The sequence below is a fragment of the Akebia trifoliata genome, chromosome 2 (genome assembly GCF_017979445.1).
Source record: "Akebia trifoliata isolate Shusen 1 chromosome 2, ASM1797944v1, whole genome shotgun sequence".
NCBI lineage: Eukaryota > Viridiplantae > Streptophyta > Magnoliopsida > Ranunculales > Lardizabalaceae > Akebia > Akebia trifoliata.
In genome coordinates this window covers 17223878-17250104 of record NC_141376.1, presented here as the reverse complement: position 1 = coordinate 17250104, position 26227 = coordinate 17223878, and the positions used below count along the sequence as shown (strand labels likewise).

General features: G+C 33.5%; 2 long non-coding RNA genes and 1 pseudogene across 2 annotated transcripts; 1 reads left to right on the top strand and 2 right to left on the bottom strand.

Annotated features, from left to right (window-relative positions):
• Window positions 1–151: 151 nt before the first annotated feature.
• On the bottom strand, window positions 152–868 carry LOC147409825 (uncharacterized). Its single transcript, XR_015183175.1, has 2 exons — window positions 536–868; window positions 152–385 (listed from the first exon to the last, which is right to left on the bottom strand). It is a non-coding gene; the product is annotated as an uncharacterized LOC147409825 (long non-coding RNA).
• A 55-nt stretch (window positions 869–923) lies between these two features.
• LOC147409823 (uncharacterized) lies at window positions 924–17945 on the bottom strand. Its single transcript, XR_015175409.1, has 3 exons — window positions 17660–17945; window positions 2854–2895; window positions 924–1344 (listed from the first exon to the last, which is right to left on the bottom strand). It is a non-coding gene; the product is annotated as an uncharacterized LOC147409823 (long non-coding RNA).
• On the top strand, window positions 6058–6634 carry LOC147409824 (small ribosomal subunit protein uS7 pseudogene; annotated as a pseudogene).
• Window positions 17946–26227: the final 8282 nt, after the last annotated feature.

The window sequence follows — 26227 nt, the reverse complement described above, 5'->3', positions numbered from 1 at the left end:
ATGTTCTAGGTCTGAGACTTTTAGACATCAGTTACAAACCGATGTCAAAAGTGATCATAAAGCAATATCTAAACTTTAAAAAAAAATTAATTATAATTTTTTTTTCTATGCCACCATTAACCGTGGTTAAAATAGACACAAAAAGAGAACATTGATGTTCTCTATCACATTTATTTATACACAAAAAGTGTTACAATTAATCATAATTTACAAAATTATCAAATACTTCACCATCAAAATTATAAAATAGAATCACCCCCCCTCCCCCCTAAAACAAGAAACCTACCCATCACTTCTTCCCTACATTACCATATATACATTACAAGTTTCAAGCACTCGTAAAGCTCTATTTTGAGAGTTCAATAGTAGTCCATAAGAGTCTTCCCTGTGAAAAATTTTCAAAACGACAAGAGATAGGGGATAAAGCAAATGTTTATAAATAATTAATAATTCATTTTTAAACTTTCATAAAATTTGGTTATAAAAGTATTGTTTTTGTTTCTAATTTCTGAATCGAAAAGTAAATTTTATTCACCTGTTATGCCAACAGAGGTATCAAAGATATGTAAAAATTGCCGCCACAGAAGAATTTAAAAAAAAGAAAACATTGAAATTAATTAGAAATGAAATTGAAACATGGAATCATCAAATGTTGAGGATTAGAGAAGAGAGAAGAAGAGTTGTTTCGGTTCGAGCATTAGTTAAGACTTGTCTTACGTATCCTCATTTAGATCTAGAGGTTTAAGAGCGGCTGAAATGCCATTAACACTTGCTCTTCTCCTTCTCCTTCTTCTTCTTCTTCTTCTTCTTATTATTATTATTAGCTCTGACATGAACATGAAACGAATTAATGCTATTACTCTTCACAATAACTGATAAGGCAAAGAACAAGATAACGATTAAAAGTGTAAAGATTATGCTATTATGCAATTCATGTGTTGTCATATCATATAATAATTGAGTTTCACTTGCATTTCCACAAAATAAAATATAACAGGGAAGACCACAAACAAGTATAAGTAGAGGGAAGCTACAAATAGGTATAGTTGTATCTAACAGGATGGAATATTATATACCAACCAAAATAATACCATCTTCAAGCTAATGTCTCCTAAAAAATTATAAACAGGCTACACTTTGCCTCATTTACCTATTACAAGAATATGACCAACTAATTTGTAGGAGCAAAGCACAACATTCCCTCCAAGTTAAACCCACTAACACGATTTAAAAAGAAAAAAACATATTGAACTCCAATTGTTGTAAAGTTTGTAAAACGATACTTACTTCTGTTTTACCGTCTACCACAATACCAAGAATAGAATCCTCCATATAGAGTACATACTGTGAAACAAATTAAGAAAACCAAGTGATAAAATTAGTTTGTAGGGACAAAAGGAAATAAAAAGAATAAAGCTTCCAAAGATATTGTTATTCAACGACATAGTTTAGACTTGATCAATAAAAGAGACCAAATGATTAGTAATACAAGATCACAATGTAATATTTTATCACATTTCAACTTTCAACACAGCAGCATTAGCATATTATTGATTATGCACTGGTGGAGCATAGTAAAGAACACTAAGAGGACTTTGGGGCAGTAGCGAAGATTATAGAGGAAGTGGTCGCTATTAGTAGTAGTGGCAAAACAGAAGATTATGGCAGCAAGAGTAGTGGTGCCTATCCAGCCAAACCATCTAACCCAACCAAACCTAACAAGAATTGGTTAAATATACCTCCCTTGCCCAATGAATCAGCATCTTCATTGACACCTCTGTAAATGTTCCTTGCAAACTTTCTAAATTTTAGAACACCCTATAATTTTTTACTCATTAGTAGGATAAAGACTATCCAAGATTTTATTTTCAATTTTACTCTTTAGCCATTATGAGTGCTCCTTAAGCAATAATTCCTTCCATACCTAAAGAGAATGGAAAGATCCAAGATAATAAAATATGGTAGAAAGAAAGCTTTGACACAAACTTTTAGTTTAATAAAATTATCTAAAGACTACAGTGTAAGATTTATACTATCAATTAAATATAGAAACAATAATTTTAAGTCATCATTACATATAATAATTTTCCATTCAAAAGAAAACAAATTGGCTATAAAAATGTTAGATTAATAAACATGGGGCAGTTACATAACTCTACCTTTGTAAGCATTAACCTTGCATTAGTTGTTCTTTCACTTTGGAAACATTGAATGCAAAATCATTCTGAGTCTAAGAAAAATATATGAAATGTTCATGAACAAGGATCAAAAGCAAAATAAATTGAGAAAGTCTCCATACTAAAAAGGGGATAAAGCTCTTAATGCCAAAAGTTTTTTTTTTTTTTTTTTAAGATATCAAATCTTTCTTTTTAATAGCCCATGTAATTTTTGTTTTTAATCTACACATGGTGATAGCATACATTATAGGAAGCTCATGATATGAATTAAGAGAATCAAGCAAACTCTTCGATAGAACCGGATGTGACCCAAAGCGATAATGTCTAGGCTATGAGAGTTCGTTTGGAATTGGATTAGATCCCTTATACCAACAAGTGGATCTAAATCCAATCTAGTAACACTTGTACTGGATTCGTCTTAGATCAAATCAGATTCAATAAACAATATGTATGAAATATAGATATACATCATATATCTAAATAAAATTTATAACATCATTAATCTACATTTTAATACACCCATTAATGGATCAGAAAATGATTGGTTCATATCAAATCCAAGCAGCTACATGATTGGGTCACAAATTGACACTCATTTGCATTTGAAATAAGGCCTAAAAATGTACAAATTTATAGCATGCAGACACTCAGTAGCATAAGAAACTTGCAGGGTTACCTTTACAAACCTCAACCCATCAACATTTGTTGTCAATAAAACCTGCAAAGGAACACAAATTGTTGAGCCAATGAAGGGATATTAAGCACCAATGGTGTTAGCTAATCAATTATTTACCCACAGAATAGTGGTGCAGAAACCACACTATACATAGCAAATATGCAAATAAGCTGGCAGAACATACACACACTTGAGGAACTCATGAGGCATAGTGACCAAGAAGAAATGCAGCTAACCTCTTATAATCCCATAGAGGAGGTGTAGGAACCACACTGTACATTCCAAATCTGCAAATAAGCTTGTAGAACACACATGCCCATAAGGAACTCATGAGGCATAGTGACAAAGGAGAAATGCATCTAACCTGTTATAATACCATAGACCTTGGTTCAATTGCCCATGATTTCACCATGCACTTGACCAACATCGAATTGGAAGTCATACATATAATAAAATAGGAGGGTTGTCAAGTGATCTAAACAAGTTAACTGAGCGCATTGAATGATAAATTAAGACTCAAGTGATCCTTTTGTCTATATGAGAATTAGCAATACTATCCTACCCAAGTATCGAATGTATTTGTTCTTAAAGAATACACTGAAACATCTATCTTTGGATGAAGTAGGAAAAGAAACAAGTGAATTGTGAAAGTAATAACTTTGAATTGTTATAGAAGATGGAATTTCGTGTACCCTCTTTGACTCCTTGTAGACACCCCATTTTTGCACTCGCCTGATTAATCAACTCGTCAACCCGATCGCAATGATTCCCAATGATGGATGTGTATTCCATTACTTTATTTTGTTACCAAATATGTTTCAGAAATCTGGATGAGGTATTTCGAATTGACAAAACCTTAGAAACCACGTTACGTTAGGAAAATACGACCCCAGAAACATAGAAATCATCTTGTAGACCAAAAAGAAGTTTCACGATAAAAATCACTAAAAATTGACCAAATTACCAAAATACCCCTAAACTCAAAACAACCCTAGAGCCTACGTTACGCTTAGGAAAACTCTCTCGAACACATAAAATAACAAATCAGAATCAAATAAATCATTTCATCAATTTTAACAGAATTTGACAAAATTATGAAAATGCCCCTCATAAAGTTCATGATCATTTCACACAAAAAATTTCATAAATGACACAAACTAATATTTCCATTGAATTTCCTTACGAAAAATCGATTCTAAAACATCTTAGAACATTAAAAACCGACTTAAAACGTGAAAGTCCTCTCTGGGGGCAAAACGGTAATTTCACAATTTTCATAATTAAAAAATTCAAAATTAATAAATAAAATATTAAATAATTAAAATGAAACATTAATAAAATTAATTTAAAATTTTGAACTGAAGAAATCGATCAATCGGATTTTCAAGTAAAATTGTTGAGGGTTCGTGAGATATTTCTTTAAGGACCCCTCCATTTGGGGGTCCAAAGAATTAAAGATATTTTAGAGGGGGGTTCTCCAAAAATTAAAAGTAAATCAAGCAAGACTGAAGCCAAGGTATTAAAGTCAATCAAGTGAGACTAAAGTCAAAATTAAAATCAATTAAGCAAAACTGAAGTCAAGATATTAAAAGTCAATCAATTAAGACTAAAGTCAAAACATTAAAAGTCAATCAAATAAGACCAAAAGTCATAATAGAGTTCTAATTAAATAATAACTCAATCTAATAGAGTTCTAACTTAAAAACAATTCTACCTAAAACAATTCTAATTAAAATACAATTCTACCTAAAACAAGTCTAACTAAAACACAACTCTAATTAAAAGAACTCTAATTAAATACTAACTTTATCAAAATCAACCCCTAAAAAAATCTATAAATAGAGGTGTTCACACCTTATTTTCGTATCAAATCATAAACCCTAAGAGAAGTAGGTCTAGAAGCCCCTATAGCCTCCCATAAACCCTAGTTTTGGAGCTCCAACTCCTTACCTAACATTCCCCATTCAATTTTTGTCTAGAAAACCCCTAAAATCCCTCTAAAAACACCCCTAAATCCGCAACAAACTTGAAGAGTTCAGATTCAGAAACAAGGAGATACCTTGATCTAGGAGATCCGAAGTCAAATCCGGAGACAGAACGAAGCAAGGGAGTACAGTACAAGGAGCTCTTTTTGTCAGATTTGAGGGAGCAAAATCCTTGCTATCAGAAATGTATGAAATTTTTATTTTTTGTTTTTATCTAGATTTTTAGCAATGTGATATATTTGGGAAGTTAGTAGAGACCGGCTTTGGCCGGGCGGGATTGGTGCCTAACACCTTCCAACCCCGTAACATGATCCCCGAATTCAGATTTTCTATGGTAGATTAGTTCTTTTTATCCATGTTAGAGTCAGTTTGGTTCCTAGACCACAATAACTAGGTGGCGACTCCCAAACCTCAAGGGTCAAAAGCGGATCCGCGCACCCCGCAGATCGAGGGCGCTTTCAATGGCGAATCCACTGGGGACTTTTGAGGATCAGACTTGAAAAATCCCCAAGTATGGGAGCATTGCTAAAACGATCTAGATTTTTGTTTATTTGTTAGTTTATTTATTTATTTGGTAGTTATCTCTATCATTCTTTTTGTTCAATTATGGATTGTGTGTTTGAGTTGTGAATATTCAATTTTTGCTTGTCATTATTTGTTTATGATTTAATCAACGATCATTTGGAATGACTTGAAATAATTCGAGATTTCAAAAGGATGACTTTATTGAGATAGGATGACGATTTTTGTAACATGGGTTTTTATTATTTATTTTCGTATGTGGATCTCTCGTTAAATTTTTTTATTTTTAAGAGTTTGCCGATTTGTCCATTAACAACGCGCATAAAAGAAGAAAATTCTATTTTTTTTTATTGAGTGTGCATCGGTCTGCCCTTTGGCAGCGTATGTATCCATCGACAGAAAGAAAGAAAAAATAGATTTTGGGCGTGCTGTTGGCAACAGCAACCCCTTAAGTGGTGTGTCTAGAGTAAAAGTTTTATTTAAAAAAAAAAAAAGAAAAAACTGCACTGCCAAGCTGGTGTGCTGATAACAAAAGTCATGTTTTGTTCCTTCTATCTCCTTCTTACATGGGCTGAAACAGCAGCAGCCACACACGTTAAAAATAGGAGAATAGAGAGAGTGATAGAGAGAGAGCGAGAGAGGCAAGTTTATGGTTTTTTAGGAGTTCTCATAATCGTCTCTGAGCAAGATTACAACCATGGCGATCGTCGCTCAACCAGAAGTTAAAACTCTTCAACAGATGGTCCTTCGAAGACGTCGAGGTTGGTGACATTTCTTTGGCAGATTCCATTGGTGTCAGCACATCCAAGCACGCTACATATGTCCCACATACGGCTGGTAGGTACTCGGCCAAGAGATTCAGGAAGGCCCAATGCCCCATTGTTGAGAGGTTGACCAATTCCCTGATGATGCACGGACGCAACAACGGAAAGAAGCTGATGGCAGTCCGTATCATCAAGCATGCCATGGAGATCATTCATCTCCTCACAGATGCTAACCCAATTCAAATCATAGTGGATGCTGTGATCACCAGTGGGCCAAGAGAAGATGCCACACGAATTGGTTCAGCGGGTGTTGTTAGGCGTCAAGCTGTTGATATTTCTCCTTTGAGGCGTGTCAATCAGGCCATTTATCTTCTTACAACAGGTGCTCGTGAGAGTTCGTTCAGGAATATTAAGACCACAGCTGAGTGCTTGGCTGATGAGTTGATCAATACTGCCAAGGGATCTTCCAACAGATTGAGCGTGTTGCCAAGGCCAACCGATAGAGAATAATCACGGTAGGTTTTATCAAGGAACTAACAGTAAGAGAGTTTTGTCCTTCTCATCTTTTAAGTTCTAAGTGAAGTTTTCAACTATAAGGTATGGTTTATTTGGTTGATCAGTGACTTTTCATCACCAAAAAAATAAAAAATTTGATTTCTGATGAGAGAGAGAGAGAGAGGGAGGAAGAATGGATATTAGTGAAGAACCATGGCAGCTAACAGAAGAACATTCAGGGAGTTCTTGGATCAAGATATCGGATAGGAGATCTATATGGAATCTATTCGAGAAATAATAAAGCATAAACAGCTTCATCTTATCATCGACACCTCGGATCGCCATGACTTCAACACCGAATTAATTAAAAAAAAAGAACTTAGTGAATTCATGCAACCATGCTCTAACGCAGTTACAGAGGTTACTCGAAACATCGATCCTAAAGATCTAAAAGAATGGGAAACATTGGAGATTCTCAGGCGATGGTGGGATCTAAAGACGACAGTGACCCCATGATTGCAGTCAAATTAATAGTTGATCTGAAACCTGACTTGCCGAGGGAATCTGAATGGATTAAAAGCAGTAAAAGAATGGTCTTTGCGCTCCAAGATGAAACCGAAGTGTATAAGATTTGGTTACCGTTTGATGATGCATCTGGGTTAACAATGGCTAGGGTGTTTGGAGATTTCTGTTTGAGGGATTATGGAGTGATATCTATGCCAGAGTTTTCTCATAGTGTACTCACAGAGAGGGATCAATTCATTGTGCTTGCATCAGATGGGGTGTGGGACGTATTAAGCAATGAAGATGTGTGGTGAAGATTGAGGCCTCAGCTCCCACCCGTTCATCAGTTGAATCCGCTGTCATGAGTGGAATTACAAGTACCCAACTTCGAAAATCGATGATCCAAACAGAATGCAAGTTGAAGATAAAGAAAGTAGGGTGAAGATAGTAACAGATGATGATCAGAACCGGTAAGGTTTGGAAGGTGTAATCTGGGTCAACTCGTTTGTTCAACTTCCTCGATTTCCTGGTAAGAAGCTCAACTCCTGATTTAATTTTTTCTTTCTAATTGAACCTTAGAAATCCAATGTGTGGGGATTTAGGGATTGGATTTTATACGATACATCCGTCCACTGGTTATGATTGCTCTGAGCTGGGCCAAAATTGAGTCTTACTCGGTCAAGGTCAATGTTTTTATCTCATCATGCTCATAAAAGAATTAGTCAGGGGTTTTCATACAGTATCATATACTCAAACAAGTTTGACCGTCAAACTGTTAAGACCTTCTCCTGGGTGGGCCATTTGGATTTTTATGATCCACTGGCAATTTTGTTTTTTTTTTTGTTATCTAAAAAATTAAAAAAAAAAAAAAATGAGCTTGGCAGAATTAAGTTTTATGTTTTCTTTTTAACACTAAAAAGCTCCCATACTTTTTGAAGTTGTTACTTAAAAAAAAAAAAATTTTGAGTGGGACCCGATTATTTGGAGTAAAGCTTAACTCCATTATTTTTGTTACTAGTGGGGCCTACATCTGGTAAAAAGTAAAAGATTGAATAATACCCCCCTTCTCAACATCTGTTATTTAATTAGGGTATTTTAGGTGGCCAAATCATTTGTAAAAATATGGGTCCCACTCCTTGATGAGTTAATTAACAAGATTGTTAGTAAGGCTAGCCTTACTAGTTTAGTAAGATTTCTTTCTTACTAAGTGGTATTGAGGAATCACGTGGCACTCGAAAAAGTGAAAATTTTTCGATTTGATATCACGAGTTTGTGGAGGAAGAAATTTTAAGAGTTTTTCTAAAGATAAAAAAAAAAATAAAAACAAAAACAAAAACAAAAAAAACTTACAAAATTTTTTAAACTTCGAATTGCGATAGCCGTTCACTTTCAAAATCTCAAGTTTAAGCTTTTAAAAAGAGGAATTTATTGTCGAATTTTAATTTTACAATCCTAAACCTTTTACGGGAAACGTAGAAGGTTGTGATATTGATGTGTCAATGTGATGGTCCACGTGATGGTCCACGTGAACTCAATAACCCTTAGTAATGTTTCAAATCTATCTTAGTTAGTTGAGGTAGCTAGTGTTCTCACTCACAAATTTGTTGTGCAGCAAACTTCATAAAGTAAGGGAATTTTGTATTAAAAATTCAACAAAAAAGTTTGCCAAGTATGTCTCTAAAAATAAATAAAAAAAGAGATTTTTCTTGTGCCTACCGCAATGGTTGATCGATGATTGATTATTCTTGTGCTATCCCGACTAATTGTTCATCTGATATGTCATGATCTTAATTGATATATATATTTGATGTGCATGCCTTGATCTTGATTCTGATGCTTTTGGATATTTGTGATATATGATCATATTTTTCTAATATCCATATTTTGGTATTGCGATTTGGCCCATGGGCCTATTTATCTGAAAGAAAAGGCCCCAGGCACACCCCACCCTGTTTTGCACACACCACATGCACGTTTACCGCTTTACTCACTTACACGTCCCATTTAACCAACGTGGCACTAGTGCGTGGCCCGGTCTCTTTGGAGATGCAACGTCATTCATGAAAATCACAACTCTAGTCACGTACCTTAAGGTATATCAAACTGGGGTATCAATATCGTTTGATCAGGTGATTCTAAGAGATATATTGATGCACCTAGGCTGGAGTGACCTGAGCCTTTGACCTATTGTAAGCCATACAGTCACATGTCTCGATTGCCAACGTAGTACTAGTACGTGGTCGGTCCCCTCGTGGGATGTCAAACCATTTATGAAAGCTACAACTCTTGACTCGTAACCATAGGTATAAAAGATAATCTAAGTATATCGATTGCACTTCTTGGTAAAAATCGGTGCCTAAGCAAGATCTTGCCCCGCTGTACCCTATTGTACGAGGGGGATAGACTACGTCTATTCTAGACGAAAGGTATTTAAGTGGGTCCTTGCTCAGCATTGTGAGCCACCTCTTAACTGGAGATCAAACTGGCTGTTTTTGGCTTTAGAGAAGTGAATTGAGATTTTAGATTATCACCTATACGGTATATCAAACCAAGTCACCACGTATCGAAAGGTATATAGGTGTGCTTGGGCAAGGGTGGCCAAATAAAAATGCATTGCACGTAGTAAGCTTAGAGTCTAGAAACCTTCCCCGTAGGTCACGACTTGAACTTATCGTGGGTGTTCTCGGGTTGTTTATTAAATGAATGCATGTGATTGATGAATGTATGCGAATGATGTGAAGGATGAGATCAGAGTGTATGATTGTCCTCAAGGATCAAAAGTGTTGTTTTTGAAAATTAAAATGGGTGCACCGACCCAATAAAAAATCCATCTCTTGCAAATGACCAAGCCCAACTCGATCCAACAATCCTGATGGACCGGGCCATTTAAATCGAAATAGAAATTAAATTTTCAAAGAAGAAAAATAGTTTACAAAGGGAAAGTATTTTCCAGAAAAAATATTTTTCAAAAGAAGTGTTTTCCAGAAAAAAGTGTTATTCTCTAGAAAAAATATTTTCTAAGAAAAAACGTTTTCCATAAGAATAAGATTTTTCAAGAGAAAATGCTTTCCAAATAAAAAACTATTTTTCAGAGGAAAAATGTTTTCCAAAAGAAAAGAAAATGAAGGAAACATGATTTACAAAATATCTATTTTTGCATGGAAAATTTTTGAAATATGTTTTTTACCAAAAATCTATTTTTTGCATGGACCTTGTAAAATTATCAAAATATGTTTTTTTAAAAAGAAATTGCAAAAAATAATCAGAATTGTGAAAATTGTTATTCAATAAAAACATTATTTTCAAGAGTGCAATAAAATTATTTTCCTTTTGAATAATCATTGAATGGATGAATTGTTTAATGGATTGGTGCACAAAATTCAATAAAATCTCAAGGTTCATTTAAAATGTTATCAAGGGGGTGACACTGAAATTGGTTAAATTCACCTTCAAAAAGGTTTAAGAGTTATCATTGTATCTAAGCTCAATCGTCCATCGTCTAGCTAGGGTTGTAAATCCGGTCAGTTAGAGTAAACGTCAATATCAAGTTAACAGTCAGAAATGACTTCAAAATTTCTCAACATCGTCCAGTTATTATTTGAAGATCATAGTGCTTCAATCCTACCGGTTATAAGCAATATCTCAGTCCTCAGTCTTAATCAGACTCGTGTGATTACTTGTCTTGAGTTTCCATGAGTCATTTGGGTTAACTTGAGTCATTTTCTTCAGTAAGGTCATGTCTTCTTTAGGTTGGGTCTACCCCTTTTATTTCTATGAGTCGAGTTTGCCAAGTCTAGAATGACGTCTGTCGCCCCATTTGAATAAATAAATTTTTTGAATACCTCGAGCGCATTAATGAATTAACTAATAATCTAGCTTCAATGATATATTTTTCTCCTGAACAAGAAAATAAGAGTCGGGCTCAACTTTTAATCGAGAAAGCACAGGTCATTGACCTCGGAAAGGAAAATGATTCCTAAAGAGATTCAAATAGAAATCATCCTATCCCCAAAGGAACACAAGGGGATAATGAATTTACTCAGAAATTTCTAAAGACTTGTTCGTGTGATCATATAAGGGTATGTTAGGTACAAGCTTGGGTGTTGTTCAAAATGGAATAGATACTCGTCTATATCAATGGAATCAAAGAAGATATTATAAAATGTATCAGTGCTATCCTCACTGCATCTTGAGTTGCAAATCACATATTATCAATCGATATGGGGATACTTTTTAAACTGATCTTTAATAACGGGTCGTACTTCAAAGCATAAATCATTACTCTGTGTTCAAAGTTGAAGATCCGGAATTACAAATCATTCCCCTACCGTCATCAAATCAATGGAACGGTTGAAGCAGTTAGTAAGAGTTTCAAAACTATCATCAGATAAATGAGTCCATCACATCGAGATTGGTCAGAAAAATTATCATTCACGCTGTGGACATATCGAACTCTAATTCGATCCTCTACTGGAGCTACTCCCTACTCCTTAGTGTATGGCATGGAAGCAGTCTTGCCAGTTGAAATGGAAATTCCGTCTCTCAGGGTCTTGTTGGAAAATCATTTGTTAGAAACATATTGGGTTCGTCAGCAGTATGAAGAATTAAACTTAATCGAAGAAAACGGGTTAAAGCCCTGTACCACGTGCAAGCTTATCTAAGAAGAGTCACCTGTGCATTTGACAAGAAGGACAAAGCTCATCATTTACAAGTCAAAGATTTAACTATCAGACTTCAAAAAAATTGAACACTCCTCCTCGACTATAGGAGAAAGTCTAAATCCAATTGGAGAAATTCTAAATCCAATTGGAGAAATTCATTCATTAAGGAAATACTGTCTGGAAAAGTCATCAGACTTCAAGATCATAATGGAAGTGAACTACTAGAACCAACCAACCTTGACCAGATCAAGCGGTATTACATTTAAGGAAACCATCATTAGCCGAATCAATTCTCCTATTACCCAATTCAATATATCCTTTCTCAAGCCTTTTGCAGCCTTTTCAAAATAAAAAAAAATTATGCCTTTTTATTTCTCAGCCCGTTCACCTAACCTAGGGGAGGGAAAAATTCGAACTACGTTTTGGTCTGATCCCAAAATTCTGGGGTACGTAGGCAACCTGAGAAGTTACTTCAGGCTCGACCACATCAAAATAAAAAAATATATTTCCCATACAATAAAAAAAAATCAAGAAAAAATTCAAAAGAAATATCATCCAAAATGGGGAAGAAAAAAAAAAGAATTTAAAAGGAAATGCCACACAAGGGGCATTTGGGTTTTTTAGCCTCAAAATCCTTTTCTTTTTATACCCAGTCCTAAACTTACCTATAAAAATCCTCCTAAGTACCGTGTGAAAAGTCAAGGAAGATAGCAAAGCATGATCAAACAGCAACTCCAAAAATTCAGAGGAGAAGAGAAAGATAAAAAATGATAAATCCTGCTAAGTTGAAAATCCGAAAAGGGTGACTTAGGCAAAAATTAAGGCAAGCTCGCAAAGTTGAAAATCTGAAAGGACAACTTTGGCAACAATCAGAGCCAAGAAAAAAAAAAAAAAGCTCACTGGATCGAAAACCTGTAAAGGCGATCTAGGTAAAAGTTAGAGCAACAAAGAAAAACAAAAGAAAATCCCAAGCTGAGAGCGGTCCGAACTGAAACATCAGTAGTCCGAATAACCAAGTTCAATACTTAGTTTAAACCAGGCATAGACTCAGAAGTCACAAGTATCTTGTCTACGATCGATCTAAAAATGTTTACTTTCCCGAGTAAACCAATGGAGAAAATGATGAATTCTATGATGAGTCCCAAAAGAAAATATTTTGTTCTCTTGAGTCTGACTCAAAATCTTTAATAAAATTAATCAAGATTAAAAGTTGAATCTTTATTGCGCATGTGATAATCAAATATTTCAAACCTTCATACAAGGGGCATTTTCTTTCTTGTAACTTTTCCCCCTTATACTAGGGGCATTTTTTTAATTTTTGCATGATGTGTTAAATTATCTTCAATGCCACGTACATTGTCAAACTAGGGGCATTTTGTTTTCGAGCAATGTTAATCCTAAAAAAATAATAGGAACCCCAAACTTAAGGTTACCCTCTTGATAACAATTTTTTCGAAAAAATTTTGAGGTTCAAAAGAAATAAAAACTCAGGTTTTAAATTCATAAAACTTTTTGATAAATCCTTGAGGTTTAAATAAAAGCATTTTAGATCTCTGGCACTCTTTCGTTTTCCAGATTCTTTTCAGATCCGATCATTCTTGGAATTGATCATTTCTTTTCCAGATTCATTATCTTCCAGATTTATTCGTTCTCCGGTTCGTTCTAATCAGTTTTCTTCAAATTCGTTCATTCTTTCCCAAAATTCATTCATTCCTCTACCAGTTTTGCTCAATTTCCGCCAAGGGTTAACTTGGATTTTGCTCAGTTTCCGCCAAGGGTTATCTTGGATTTTGCTCAGTTGCCGCCAAGAGTTATCTTGGATTTTGCTCAGTTTCTGCCAAGGGTTATCTTGAATTTTGCGCAGATGCCGCCAAGGGTTAACTTGGATTTTGCTCAGTTTTCGCCAAGGGTTATCTTGGATTTTGCTCAGTTGCCGTCAAGGGTTATCTTGGATTTTGCTCAGTTTCCGCCAAGGGTCATCTTTGATTTTGCTCAGTTTCCGCCAAGGGTCATCTTAGATTTTGCTTAGTTACCGCCAAGGGTTAACTTGGATTTTTCTCAGTTGTCGCCAAGGGTTATCTTGGATTTTGCTCAGTTTCCGCCAAGGGTTATCTTGGATTTTGTTAAGTTGCCGCCAAGGATTATCTTGGATTTTGCTCAGTTTCCGCCAAGGGTTTTCTTGGATTTTGCTCAGTTGCCGCCAAGAGTTATCTTGGATTTTGCTCAGTTTCTGCCAAGGGTTATCTTGAATTTTGCGCAGATGCCGCCAAGGGTTAACTTGGATTTTGCTCAGTTTCCGCCAAGGGTTATCTTGGATTTTGCTCAGTTGCCGCCAAGGGTTATCTTGGATTTTGCTGAGTTTCCGCCAAGGGTTATCTTGGATTTTGCTCAGTTACCGTCAAGGGTTAACTTGGATTTTGCTCAGTTGCCACCAAGGGTTATCTTGGATTTTGCTCATTTTCCGCCAAGGGTTATCTTGGATTTTGCTCAGTTGCCGCCAAGGGTTATCTTGGATTTTGCTCAGTTTCCGCCAAGGGTTATCTTGGATTTTGCTCAGATGCCGCTAAGGGTTATCTTGGATTTTGCTCAGTTTCTGCCAAGGGTTATCTTGGATTTTGCTGAGATGCTGCCAAGGGTTATCTTGGATTTTGCTCAGTTGCTGCCAAGAGTTATCTTGGATTTTGCTCAGTTTCTGCCAAGGGTTATCTTGAATTTTGCTCAGATATTGCCAAGGATTATCTTGGATTTTTCTCAGTTACCGCCGAGGGTTTTCTCAGAATTATGCTCAGTTTATGCTCAAATATGCTCAGTTTTACTCAATTATGCTCAGTTTATGCTTAGATATGCTCAGTTTTACTCAATTATGCTCAGTTTATACTCAAATTATGCTAAAATTATACTCAGATTTTACTCAGTTTCACACAGTGCACACACTTGCACATTTGCACTTTTTAGTCAGGGAGAATTCTTTAAAATTCAAGGATCTGACACTGTCAGTGAGAGTTTGCGCTCAAGGAACTGACAACCTTTTAATTCGGGGAGAGCTTTACCCTCAAGGATCCGAACACTCGACGAATTGCTAAATCAGGTTGCAAAATGAACTGTCACTAGCTTTGGCATTCAGATATCGCACTATCTACCAAAATAGATTTGCTATCTAGTTTGCTTCAACCCTCTGCCAAAGAGGGGCATCTGTAGACACCCCATTTTTACACTCGCCTGATTAATCAACTCGTCAACCCGATCGCAATGATTCCCAATGATGGATGTGTATTCCATTACTTTATTTTGTTACCAAATATGTTTCAGAAATCTGGATGAGGTATCTCGAATTGACAAAACCTTAGAAACCACGTTACGTTAGGAAAATACGACCCCAAAAACATAGAAATCATCATCTTGTAGACCAAAAAGACGTTTCACGATAAAAATCACTAAAAATTGACCAAATTACCAAAATACCCCTAACCTCAAAACAACCCTAGAGCCTACGTTACGCTTAAGAAAACTCTCTCGAACACATAAAATAACAAATCAGAATCAAATAAATCATTTCACCAATTTTAACAGAATTTGACAAAATTACGAAAATGCCTCTCATAAAGTTCATGATCATTTTACACAAAAAATTTCATAAATGACACAAACTAATATTTCCATTGAATTCCTTACAAAAAATCGATTCTAAAACATCTTAGAACATTAAAAACCGACTTAAAACGTGAAAAGTCCTCTCTGGGGGCAAAACGGTAATTTCACAATTTTCATAATTAAAAAATTCGAAATTAATAAATAAAACATTAAATAATTAAAATGAAATATTAATGAAATTAATTTAAAATTTTGAACTAAAGAAATCGATCAATCGGGTTTTCAAGTAAAATTGTTGAGGGTTCGTGAGATATTTCTTTAAGGACCCTTCCATTTGGGGGTCCAAAGAATTAAAGATATTTTAGAGGGGGGTTCTCCAAAAATTAAAAGTAAATCAAGTAAGACTGAAGTCAAGGTATTAAAGTCAATCAAGTGAGACTAAAGTCAAAATTAAAGTCAATTAAGCAAGACTGAAGTCAAGATATTAAAAGTCAATCAATTAAGACTAAAGTCAAAACATTAAAAGTCAATCAAATAAGACCAAAAGTCATAATAGAGTTCTAATTAAATAATAACTCAATCTAATAGAGTTCTAACTTAAAAACAATTCTACCTAAAACAATTCTAATTAAAATACAATTCTACTTAAAACAAGTCTAACTAAAACACAACTCTAATTAAAAGAACTCTAATTAAATACTAACTCTATCAAAATCAACCCCTAAAAAAATCTATAAATAGAGGTGCTCACACCCTATTTTCGTATCAAATCATAAACCCTAAGAGAAGTAGGTCTAGAAGCCCCCATAGCCTACCATAAACCCTAATTTTAGAGCCCCAACTGCTTACCTAACATCCCCTCTTCAATTTTAGTCTAGAAAACCCCTAAAATCCCTCAAAAAACACCCCTAAATCCCCAACAAACTTGAAGAGTTCAGATTCAGAAACAAGGAGATACCTTGATCTAGGAGATCCGAAGTCAAAATTCGAAGACAGAACGAAGCAAGGGAGTATAGTACAAGGAGCTCTTTTTGTCAGATCTGAGGGAGCAAAATCCTTGCTATCGGAAAGGTATGAAATTTTTATTTTTTGTTTTTATCTAGGTTTTTAGCAATGTGATATATTTGGGAAGTTAGTAAAGACCGGCTTTGGCCGGGCGGGGTTGGTGCCTAACACCTTCCAACCCCGTAACATGATCCCCGAATTCAGATTTTCTATGGTAGATTAGTTCTTTTTATCCATGTTAGAGTCAGTTTGATTCCTAGACCACAATAACTAGGTGGCGAATCCCAAACCTCAAGGGTCAAAAGCGGATCCGCGCACCCCGCGGATCGAGGGCGCTTTCACTCTTCATCCACCCCCCCACCCCTGCGAATACATTTGGAGAAAAAACACCTGCAACTACACTATAGCGAAACTAACTTTTGATATTAAACCAAAGTGCACTTGTTTATAAGGGATATATCCCATAGTAGTGCACTTCATCCTCGTGGGTAAAAGCCACTAAGCCATATCAACCACTGATCTCCATCTACACAAGTCTTCTATATAAACTTTTTCATGTAAAACTATGCAAATTACTTGACAAACCTTTCCCCAAAAGTAGTTCCAATAATTCTGATGATACCCTAAACACTGAATTTTCCACTAAAATGAAGGTACCAACAAAATTGCAGACAAATTACATGAAACATATAACTATGCTACAAAATCTAATCTAAAATCTTTTCAATAAATTTTCTACTGATAAAAAAAAATCCCTAGAAACTGATGATAGAAATATTAATTCGAAATTGAAACACACACACAAACAACGATAGAGGGAGAAATTTAACTTATCCTTTCAAAATAAATAATGAAACAAAATTTATGTTTAAGTTGGAAAAAATAACAGATTCTAGGGTTCAAATCGAACAAAATCACAAATTAATTGAAGAAAAATAGGATTTTGTTTAGGTTTCTTACTGGTTTGCCTTCCTTCGAACTTCTATTTGGCTCCAACAACTGTCTAAGTTGAATATGTTGAAACCAAGATGAAGAAGAGGAGTTTAAGAGATAAAAATCAGTATATGATTTCTGAAATCAAGATGAAGAATAAGGTTTGCTTTCATTTTCTCAAAATCGAGAAGATCGAAGATGAAAGAAGATACAATACATAGATTTAATAGATTGTAAAAGAATCCATAAAGTTCTAAGCCAAATCACAAAAAAAATATCGATTTAGAGGGAATTAGAGAGAAAAATTGATCCAATGAAGGTTTCTAATTCTAAAATGAAAACTTACTGTATATGAGATTCGATTTGCAGGAAAGTTGAGACTCAGCCGATCTACAAGTAGAATAGGTAGGGTTTGAAATCCGATTGAAAACACTTCGAATTTGTCGAAATAGAGTTAGGGTTTCAAGTGAGAGGAGAAAAATGAGAGGAATTGCAGAAATCAACACATCGTTGTCGAGCTTTCGTTCCAATCGACGATTTTGTTCTCCCTATTAGAAAATGAGACTTAAAATCTCTCCTCTCGAAGATTTTCATGTAAAAGGGTCTCTTTAGAAACAATTTTTAAAATTAAAACGGCTTAAAACCGTATTAAATTAAAAATGGCTAATTACCGTTTTAAGTTGTCGTTTCTAAGTAAGAATTTTCTTGTAGTGAATGGGGCTCTTGTAATATTTCAAAAATAACAAGCACCATCATTGTTGTTATCTTTGATACAGTTGCAACCATCCAATTTTGTGGAACTTTGATGACAATCACAACCACTATAGAATCTTTTCTATCACAAGTGAAATAAGAGAAAACATTATTTGAAGAAACTATTAGGGCCTGTGTGGATTGACTTCTCTAAGTACTTCTGACTTTTGCGGGGAGCCAGAAGCACTTTAAAGGTGTTTGGATAAATAACTCCTGAAAAAAAACTACTTTATTGTGTTGTCATTTTAGTGCTTTTTCACGGAGTACCAATGGTGCTACTTCTCTAAACTACTCTTGCGCGGAGCCACAAAACATTATCAAAATGACGAGATTAGGACAAGTATGCCCCTCATAAATTTTGAAAATTACAAACCTACTCTCAAAAAGGTAATTGAAATAATATTATATTACTATTCATTGATATGGTGGTAGCCTTTTGGTATAATATTTGGGACAAGTATACCCCTCATAAATTTTGAAAATTACAAACATATCCTAAAAAATGCAATTGTAGTAATACTATATTATTATCCATTGATGTGGTGGTAGCTTTTTGGTGTAGTATTTGGGACAAGTATGCCCCTCATAAATTTTAAAAATTACAAGTATACCCTCAAAAATGTAATTAAATAATATTTTATTATTATCCATTGATGTGGTGGTAGCCTTATAATGTAGCATTTGAATTTGGATTTCTAGCTCTCCCAATTACTCACTCAATGATTTATTCATGAGCATTCCAACCATGGTTGAAATTTTCTTAATGCAAGATTGATGTGAATAATTACACACAAATTTACTATCCATTGATGTGGTGAAAGCTTCTTCATATTTTTAGTGGTTATATATATTGTTCACAATATCTTCTATTTGTTTATAATTGTTGGGTGTTTATATTAGTTTTTATGAATAAAAATAATAACTTTTATTTCTTTTGAAGAATAATTTGTTGAGTTATAATGTTAAAAATTGTAACCGATACTTATAAGGGCATTTTGATCATTTTAACAAAATCCAAAATAGTTTCTAAACACAAAACTCTATCAAAAGTACTTCTAACAATACTTTTCAGAACCTGCATCCAAACACACAACAATTATCCACCTACTCCAGACAGTACTTCAAAAAGTACTTATGAAAGTACTTATGTTCTAAGTACTTCTGACTCCTATATCCACACGGGCCCTAATATTTTGTTAATTGATAGTCTTATTAATAAAATTAACACCATTGATTATGTTGAAGTTGAACAGGACCGAGTTGCACCACTAATTCAAGTATTAAAATTTTCTAAATATTTTAAAGATTTTATTGTTTCTAAATTTCACTAATCATACTATACTTAACACCTTTCCTTGGTGTACACAATGTATATCTTTTTTACCAAAATCAGTATATCTTTTTACCAAAAACAAAAAGATTTATTTAATGTGTGCCCTAATGGCACATATTAATTAGAAGCATTTAAAACACCTTGGAAATAACCATTTGAGGGTATTGTAGGAAGGAGCCTTTTTAGGACATTTTAAACTACATTTTGGAGGTGTATTTAATATATCTTAATGTGTGCCTTTAGGGCACAATTTACATCACCAATTAAAAAAAATGAAACTCTAAAGATATATTTTGGCACTCGAAAATTCTTATTTTTCCTGTTAACAAGCCCAACAGCTTTTACTCGCGGTCATTGTCATAAAATTTAATTTTTAATTTTTAATTAATATTATAATAATCACTTTGATTTATAGCATGGAATTTATGCCTGTTTGAAATTAATGTGGGCCTTTAGCCTTTTAACACATATTCTTTTGGTCATGTTGTTATAGCTAATCTTTCCTTCCTTTTGAAGATCCATCGAGATTAAGTAATCTTGAATAATCTTGTATCACTCATGAGCCTCATAAGATGTCAAAATTTAGATGAACACTTTCCATGCTAAGTAAGCCAAGTTTCATGTCCACATCACCTTGTGGCATCCAAAAACTTGATTCCATGCCACAGGGTTGTAGAGAATAAAATTCTAAGAACTTAAAACTATACATATATCAATTATTATTCACCATTGAATTTTAATTTTAAATTTGAGAGTTTGATTGCCTTCCATTTTCAACCGCCCAGGATTAAGGGCAAAAAAGTTATTTTGTTTTTTGAATGCTAGGCTTGAGAAATTTACCAAAATAGAGCACTATACATCTTATTTACCAAAATGCTAATGTACCATTTTGGTAAATATTTTATTTTACTAAAATGATAACCATATTAATTTCCATATTTTTGCTATTGAAAATATCATTTCTGTTGGAAGGATCTTTCTAATACTGTGTAAAATACATTATAATCTTATGTTAGATGGCTCCTTCTAACAATGTATAAAATACATTTTGATCTTATGTTAGAAAGATCTTTCCTACAAAAAATGTATTTTTGATAACAAAGATAAGGAAATGACTGATTTTATAGTTTTGGTAAAAATAAAATAATTTTGAAAATGGTAAATTGTCATTTTGGTAAATAAGATGTATAGTTATCCGTTTTGGTAAATAATCGATATGTTGTGCATGTTTGGTAAATTTGCCAAAACAAAATCTATAAGTGTTGGATTTTCAATTTAGTAATGCATGTAGGCTGAATGACCATTTGTAAAATCTTACTAACCACTAAGTTAGTTGGACTTGTTATATATTTCTACATTCAATACATAATTCCATAAACACATAAAATCTAGGATCTTGAATCTATCATATATCTCAAGATTCATTCAATATAGTCATGCTCATAATATTCAAGAATTTAAAAAGTGTACTTTGTGACATTATAATTTGATAATCGAAATCTGTAATTTGTTACGCAAGCAAACGATTCCTCTTTGATTTTTTAATACTAGACTCACATTTTCCTCTTTACTCTATCGTTTGGATCAACCTTACTTTTCCATTCTTGATGGATTTCAATCCTAAAAGCCATACAGAGAGTCACCACAATTTTTGTTCTTTAATTTTTATTATAGCTAATTATTGATTGTTCATACGCTTAATAGGGGAGTCAATTCATTCTTATATAGAGAAGGGTAGAGGGCCTAGAGTTTCTCTTTTCGTAGGATTCCTTACCATCAATGTTTCTTTTTTAAGCCTAATGAAAATTCTATAAAAAATCCAACGATTTGTGGGTTTCCTTATTATTGATAAACTTTTAAATTAGAATCTAATTTGATTAAAACATTAAAACATGTAGGTCGATTGGTTCGCCCATAAAGTGAGTCTAACATTTATCCACTTAATCCATCGTGTTGATTGTGATCATAGTCTAATTTTAAAAACTTTATTTTTAGAAATGACTCATTTTGTTGGATTTTAATAAAATAATTTTATAAGTGTCCACGAATTTTCTCAAAATGTTAATAATACAAATGGTTGGATACTTTCATACTACATTTTAATCAAACCATTAATTTGAGTCATGGTGGTTGCATATTATCATTATCATACTTCATTCCATGCACCACACCATTACTAATCCATTTTATTGTAGGCCTTATTGCGCATTTAATTTGTCTTGTCAAGACATTTTCTATTATCATAAATAAAAAAACTCATATCGTATATATAAAACACAATTGAAAATAGGAAATAGACATAAACACTTTATTTAGTATTATATTAATGTCAATTATAAATAGTTACAAAATTCCATATACACTAGAGTTTTTCCAAAAGTCGCATCTTGATGACATGTTTCTTATAGTCTGTGGGTCATAACCCATTTGTTAATGGATCTGCAATCATAAGTGTGGTTAAGATATTTTTAATTGATATTAATTATTTCTAGAATTATTTTCTCACAATCAAGTACTTGACCTCCATGTATTTCGCATCATTCGAGTATTTGTCATTCTTGGAGAAGAAAACAATTGCATGTTATCACAATATATCTTCAATGAACTAACTATAGAGTCGATAACCTCAAGTCCTGAGATAAATTTCTTCAATCATAAAAATTTACTTGTAGCCTTAAAGCATACCACAAACTCGACTTCCATAGTAGATTAAACAGTGATGCTTTGCTTCATACTCTTGCACGATACAACTCTACTTACTCACTCAATCGGATTAATTGCATGTTGGGTTTGGGTTAACCATAAGTATCTTGGGTTGGGCCTAGGTTCAGTGTTTTAAAACTTAGGGTCATGACTGAGTTAGATAGGAACAGCCCAAATTGAAACCCACAAAGAGTGAGAGCAAAAATTAAATTATTGCCTTTGCAAGAATATTCACACAAAATCCCGACCCTTAAGTATAGCCAAACACTCTCCTTACTAAGATTATTTTAACCCTCAGTTTGCCAGAATCAATTACAACATTAACAATCCAACACCACAGCTCTCTAAATTTAACCGAAAAACTCAAATTAAAAAAAAAAATAGATTAACTTTTTTTCTTCTTTTTTGGGCTTGATTTAAGGTTTTGAAAATAGAATGTTATTAAACTTTCACCTAACTCGCGAATTTAAAAGTATAATTTCGCGGTGAAAAATTAACAGTTTTTGGAATTTCATAGAATTTTGTTCTTCGCAATCCTGACTCTTCAGATCATATTTTTGGATGCTAAGATGAGCCCAAGGACCCTACTGAGGGTAAAATCCTTCCTAACTTAGTAAAGCCAGTCAAAATCTTAATTAAAACGTTAATTTTTCACCAATAAGGAACTGCCACCTATTTAGGAAGTGTTACGTTTGTAGAGTCACAACGATTGTACCAATTTTCTCCTTAAATTTTCTCTTCTCCGACCAATCATGCTTGCTTTTTTTCCTTAATACACGTGGCATCATTCTATTGGTTCATCAACTAAACACAAATTAGCCAAACAAGAAACCCATAATTAGCCAATAATTCTTGATTTATAATAGCCTAATCATCCCATTTCTTCTTTCTTGCATTCTAATCTTTCTCTATGGGGAGTGAGAGATGGAGAGATTTTCATTGAGGTGCAATCAAGCGCCTCTAGGACATCTCAGTACAGGTGATAGCAAAGCCAACCCTAAGAACAATTTTCAATGTTGGATAAGGCTTCGCTATCGCTTGTATTGTGATGTAATAGAGGCGAAAAAATTCCTAGGGAAGAGATGTCAAACAAGAACAAGCTTATATGGATAATTCTTATTAGTTCAATGATCTTTATCTTATTATTCAGATTTTGAATTCTTTTATCATTTTTATTCTTGATTCAGGAGACAAATAATATTTCTTCAAGTCTTGAAAATGATTTTTCCATTTTTTATATTCTGTTATACCAAGTTATGGTTGTCTTCTGTGTGTTCTTGTAATTCCTATTTTCTTTGTGAATTAATGATATAGGGTTTCATGCTCACATTATGAAAAGATTGATTATATATAATGAATCTCTCAAAAATAGTGAATTACTCTCCTCCCATTCTTTAACTTCTTTATTTTTATCTTACGTGATTGTTACTATTTCCATTTGTTACTGAGTTATTTTGAATAATTGGTTCTTTTGTTTTTCCTCCAGGCAGTTTTATCATATCATATAACCTAAAGCTCATGTGTAAACTCCCTTATCTTTTGAGAAATCAGTAACAATTGATATAAAAGAAGATATATATATTTTGCTAAGTAATCAAGTTAATGTATTGAACAAATGAATGAATTACAAATGGATGGGATATGATGATCTGATAGTAGGGAGATCTAAAAGTTTACCCATAAATTCTTTTTGAAGAAAAAGAGAAAGATCATTAATAGAGTAAAAAAAAAAAAAAAACAAGGAAAAAAAAAAAGGAAAGAGGATATCCAACATATTTTCAAAGATATAGAACCAAAAGGGAAGGGGCGATCCGGTTATAGGAGTCACATTTCCTCAATCTCATCATTGTTGAGATTTCGTCATTCTCTCTTCCCCTCTCTAAGATCGTGCTTTAACCATATTATTGTAGAAGAGGAGGTCACACTGGTGCCGCCACTATGTGAAAACTGGAAAATTCGACAGAAAAAATTTGACAGACCAAGACCCATGAATTTTAGAAACTGAATTTTGACGATTTAGGACAGTCAAAATTCTTGATGTTCCAAGATTTGACGGTTTAGAACTATTGAATTTCTCCCAACCTTCATTAATTTGACAGTTTCGGCCTGTCGAAAAAAAAAAATTTTGACAAGGAAAAATTCGATGCCAATTCGACTTCTTGGTCCTGTCAAATTTTATGAAATTTGAAAGCCCAAAGCCATCAAATTTGGGCTTTCTGCACATGGTGCGCATGGGTGGAAAACCACGCATGTGATGATGTGTGTTAATTTTCATTATTGATGATGATATAGTACATGGTAATTGTTATAATCATCAAATTTATATGATCTCTTTAATTTCTATGTATTGAGCAGCTCGTGAACCTTTGTCTCCCCATGGGCTTTGGCTCACATGCTCGTTCAAATATTTTTAGATCCATTCTGTAGATGCAAAGTGGCTAAGAAAGTCAGTTGCTTGTGAAGAAGTATTCTTTGGATTTAAATTTTATGTATCTATCTTTATCATTTAGCAATGTATTGGAGGACTATATTTTGTTTAAAATTTTTATAATGGTATTGTCCATTGAAACCTAATAGAGATAACGTGTATCCATTATAATAATGTGCATGAGATACACTATATCAATGTTATGGTGTATCTTATTACATATAGTGCAAATCTTAGATTTGAATCAATTAGGTATATTATATTAGATTGATTGCTTATCTGTCAATGTCCATGAATATTTTGAATCTATATCAAAACCCAAGAATTCTCAATAAAATTTAGTTCTTCATTGTATTAGAGCTCAAGTTCCATGGAGCTGATCAATCTTAGTGCATCATTCTTTGGCAATGGCGCCATAGCCATCGTCAAGCCTATATCATTTAATTCCATTTATTAGTATTTAATTTTCTTTTTTCAATAAAAATCTCACTTTTTCTATGATTCTACAAACCTCCCTACTTACAAGTTAACGCCTCATGATCTTTGTAAGTGCTTAAGGTTCAAATTTTTTCAGTGTTTTGATCTCATCTACTTGAATTTTGGAGTCGCTACCATTCAAAGAGTTTAGGTGTGAATGAGCACCACAAAATAATTTTTTAAATTCTTTTAGGCTTACAGTGACTCGTTTTCAATGGGTAAGGGCTACGTCTACCTAGAAACTAAGTAAGGAAATTCGGTTGAGGGATAAGAAAGGTGTTACATACCTTGTCCCTCCCATCCATTGATGGATACCAAAGTCATGACTAGAAAATGAAGCATGAAAGCTGTATTTTGGGATTTTGAAGATAGATCAGATTTTAGAGAAATTATAGGAAAATTGGCTATAGTTCTATTTTGCAATATGGAGAAATTAAGGCAATGAGCAAGTTACTACTAAAAGTAGGTCCTTTCTTTCTACTGTGTGCTCTTTTAAGAGTTTTTATTTGGTTTGGTCCATAGGTGATATTCATACATTGAACAAAACCTTAGTGAAACCAAGACTTTATGCACGAAAACGACGTCCACAACTTGTACAAAAAAGACTTTAGACACCGATTTAAACACCATTGTCTATCAAGGTGATATCTGAAATCAAGTTTTTAGACATCTATTAAAAATTGGTGTTTAAAGTCATAGACTAGACATCGGTTTTTAAAACAACAGATGTCTAAAGTTATGGTATGTGCTTTAGACATCTGTTTTAAAAATTGATGTCTATTGTTTGATACATTTTTTTTTTTTGGAATATTTTTTTGTGTGCAAAAACTAGATTAGACCTTATTTTACAAATGCCAACTATGATTCCTAGACAGAGTTAAACAAATAAATTTCATAAATTATAGAAAATAAAATATGCATTTCAAATGACAAAATAATATTAAAAATAATGAAATGAAAATTCCAAATCATTGAGATACAGCAACTTATGAAAAATGATGACAATGTTGGACCATTTTTCCTTTAGAGTAAATACAGTGAATTTAATAATGGGCAAGTTTCTTGTTAAATTTCTTAACAATTCAAAACTTGCACCGAAAAAAATATATATCAAAAAAAAAAAAAATGATGATTTAGACAACTCATTCTGATATAAAAAGCACATACTTACTCCATAATGTTTTATTGGATAGGTCCTTAACTATTTTATTTGCCTGTTT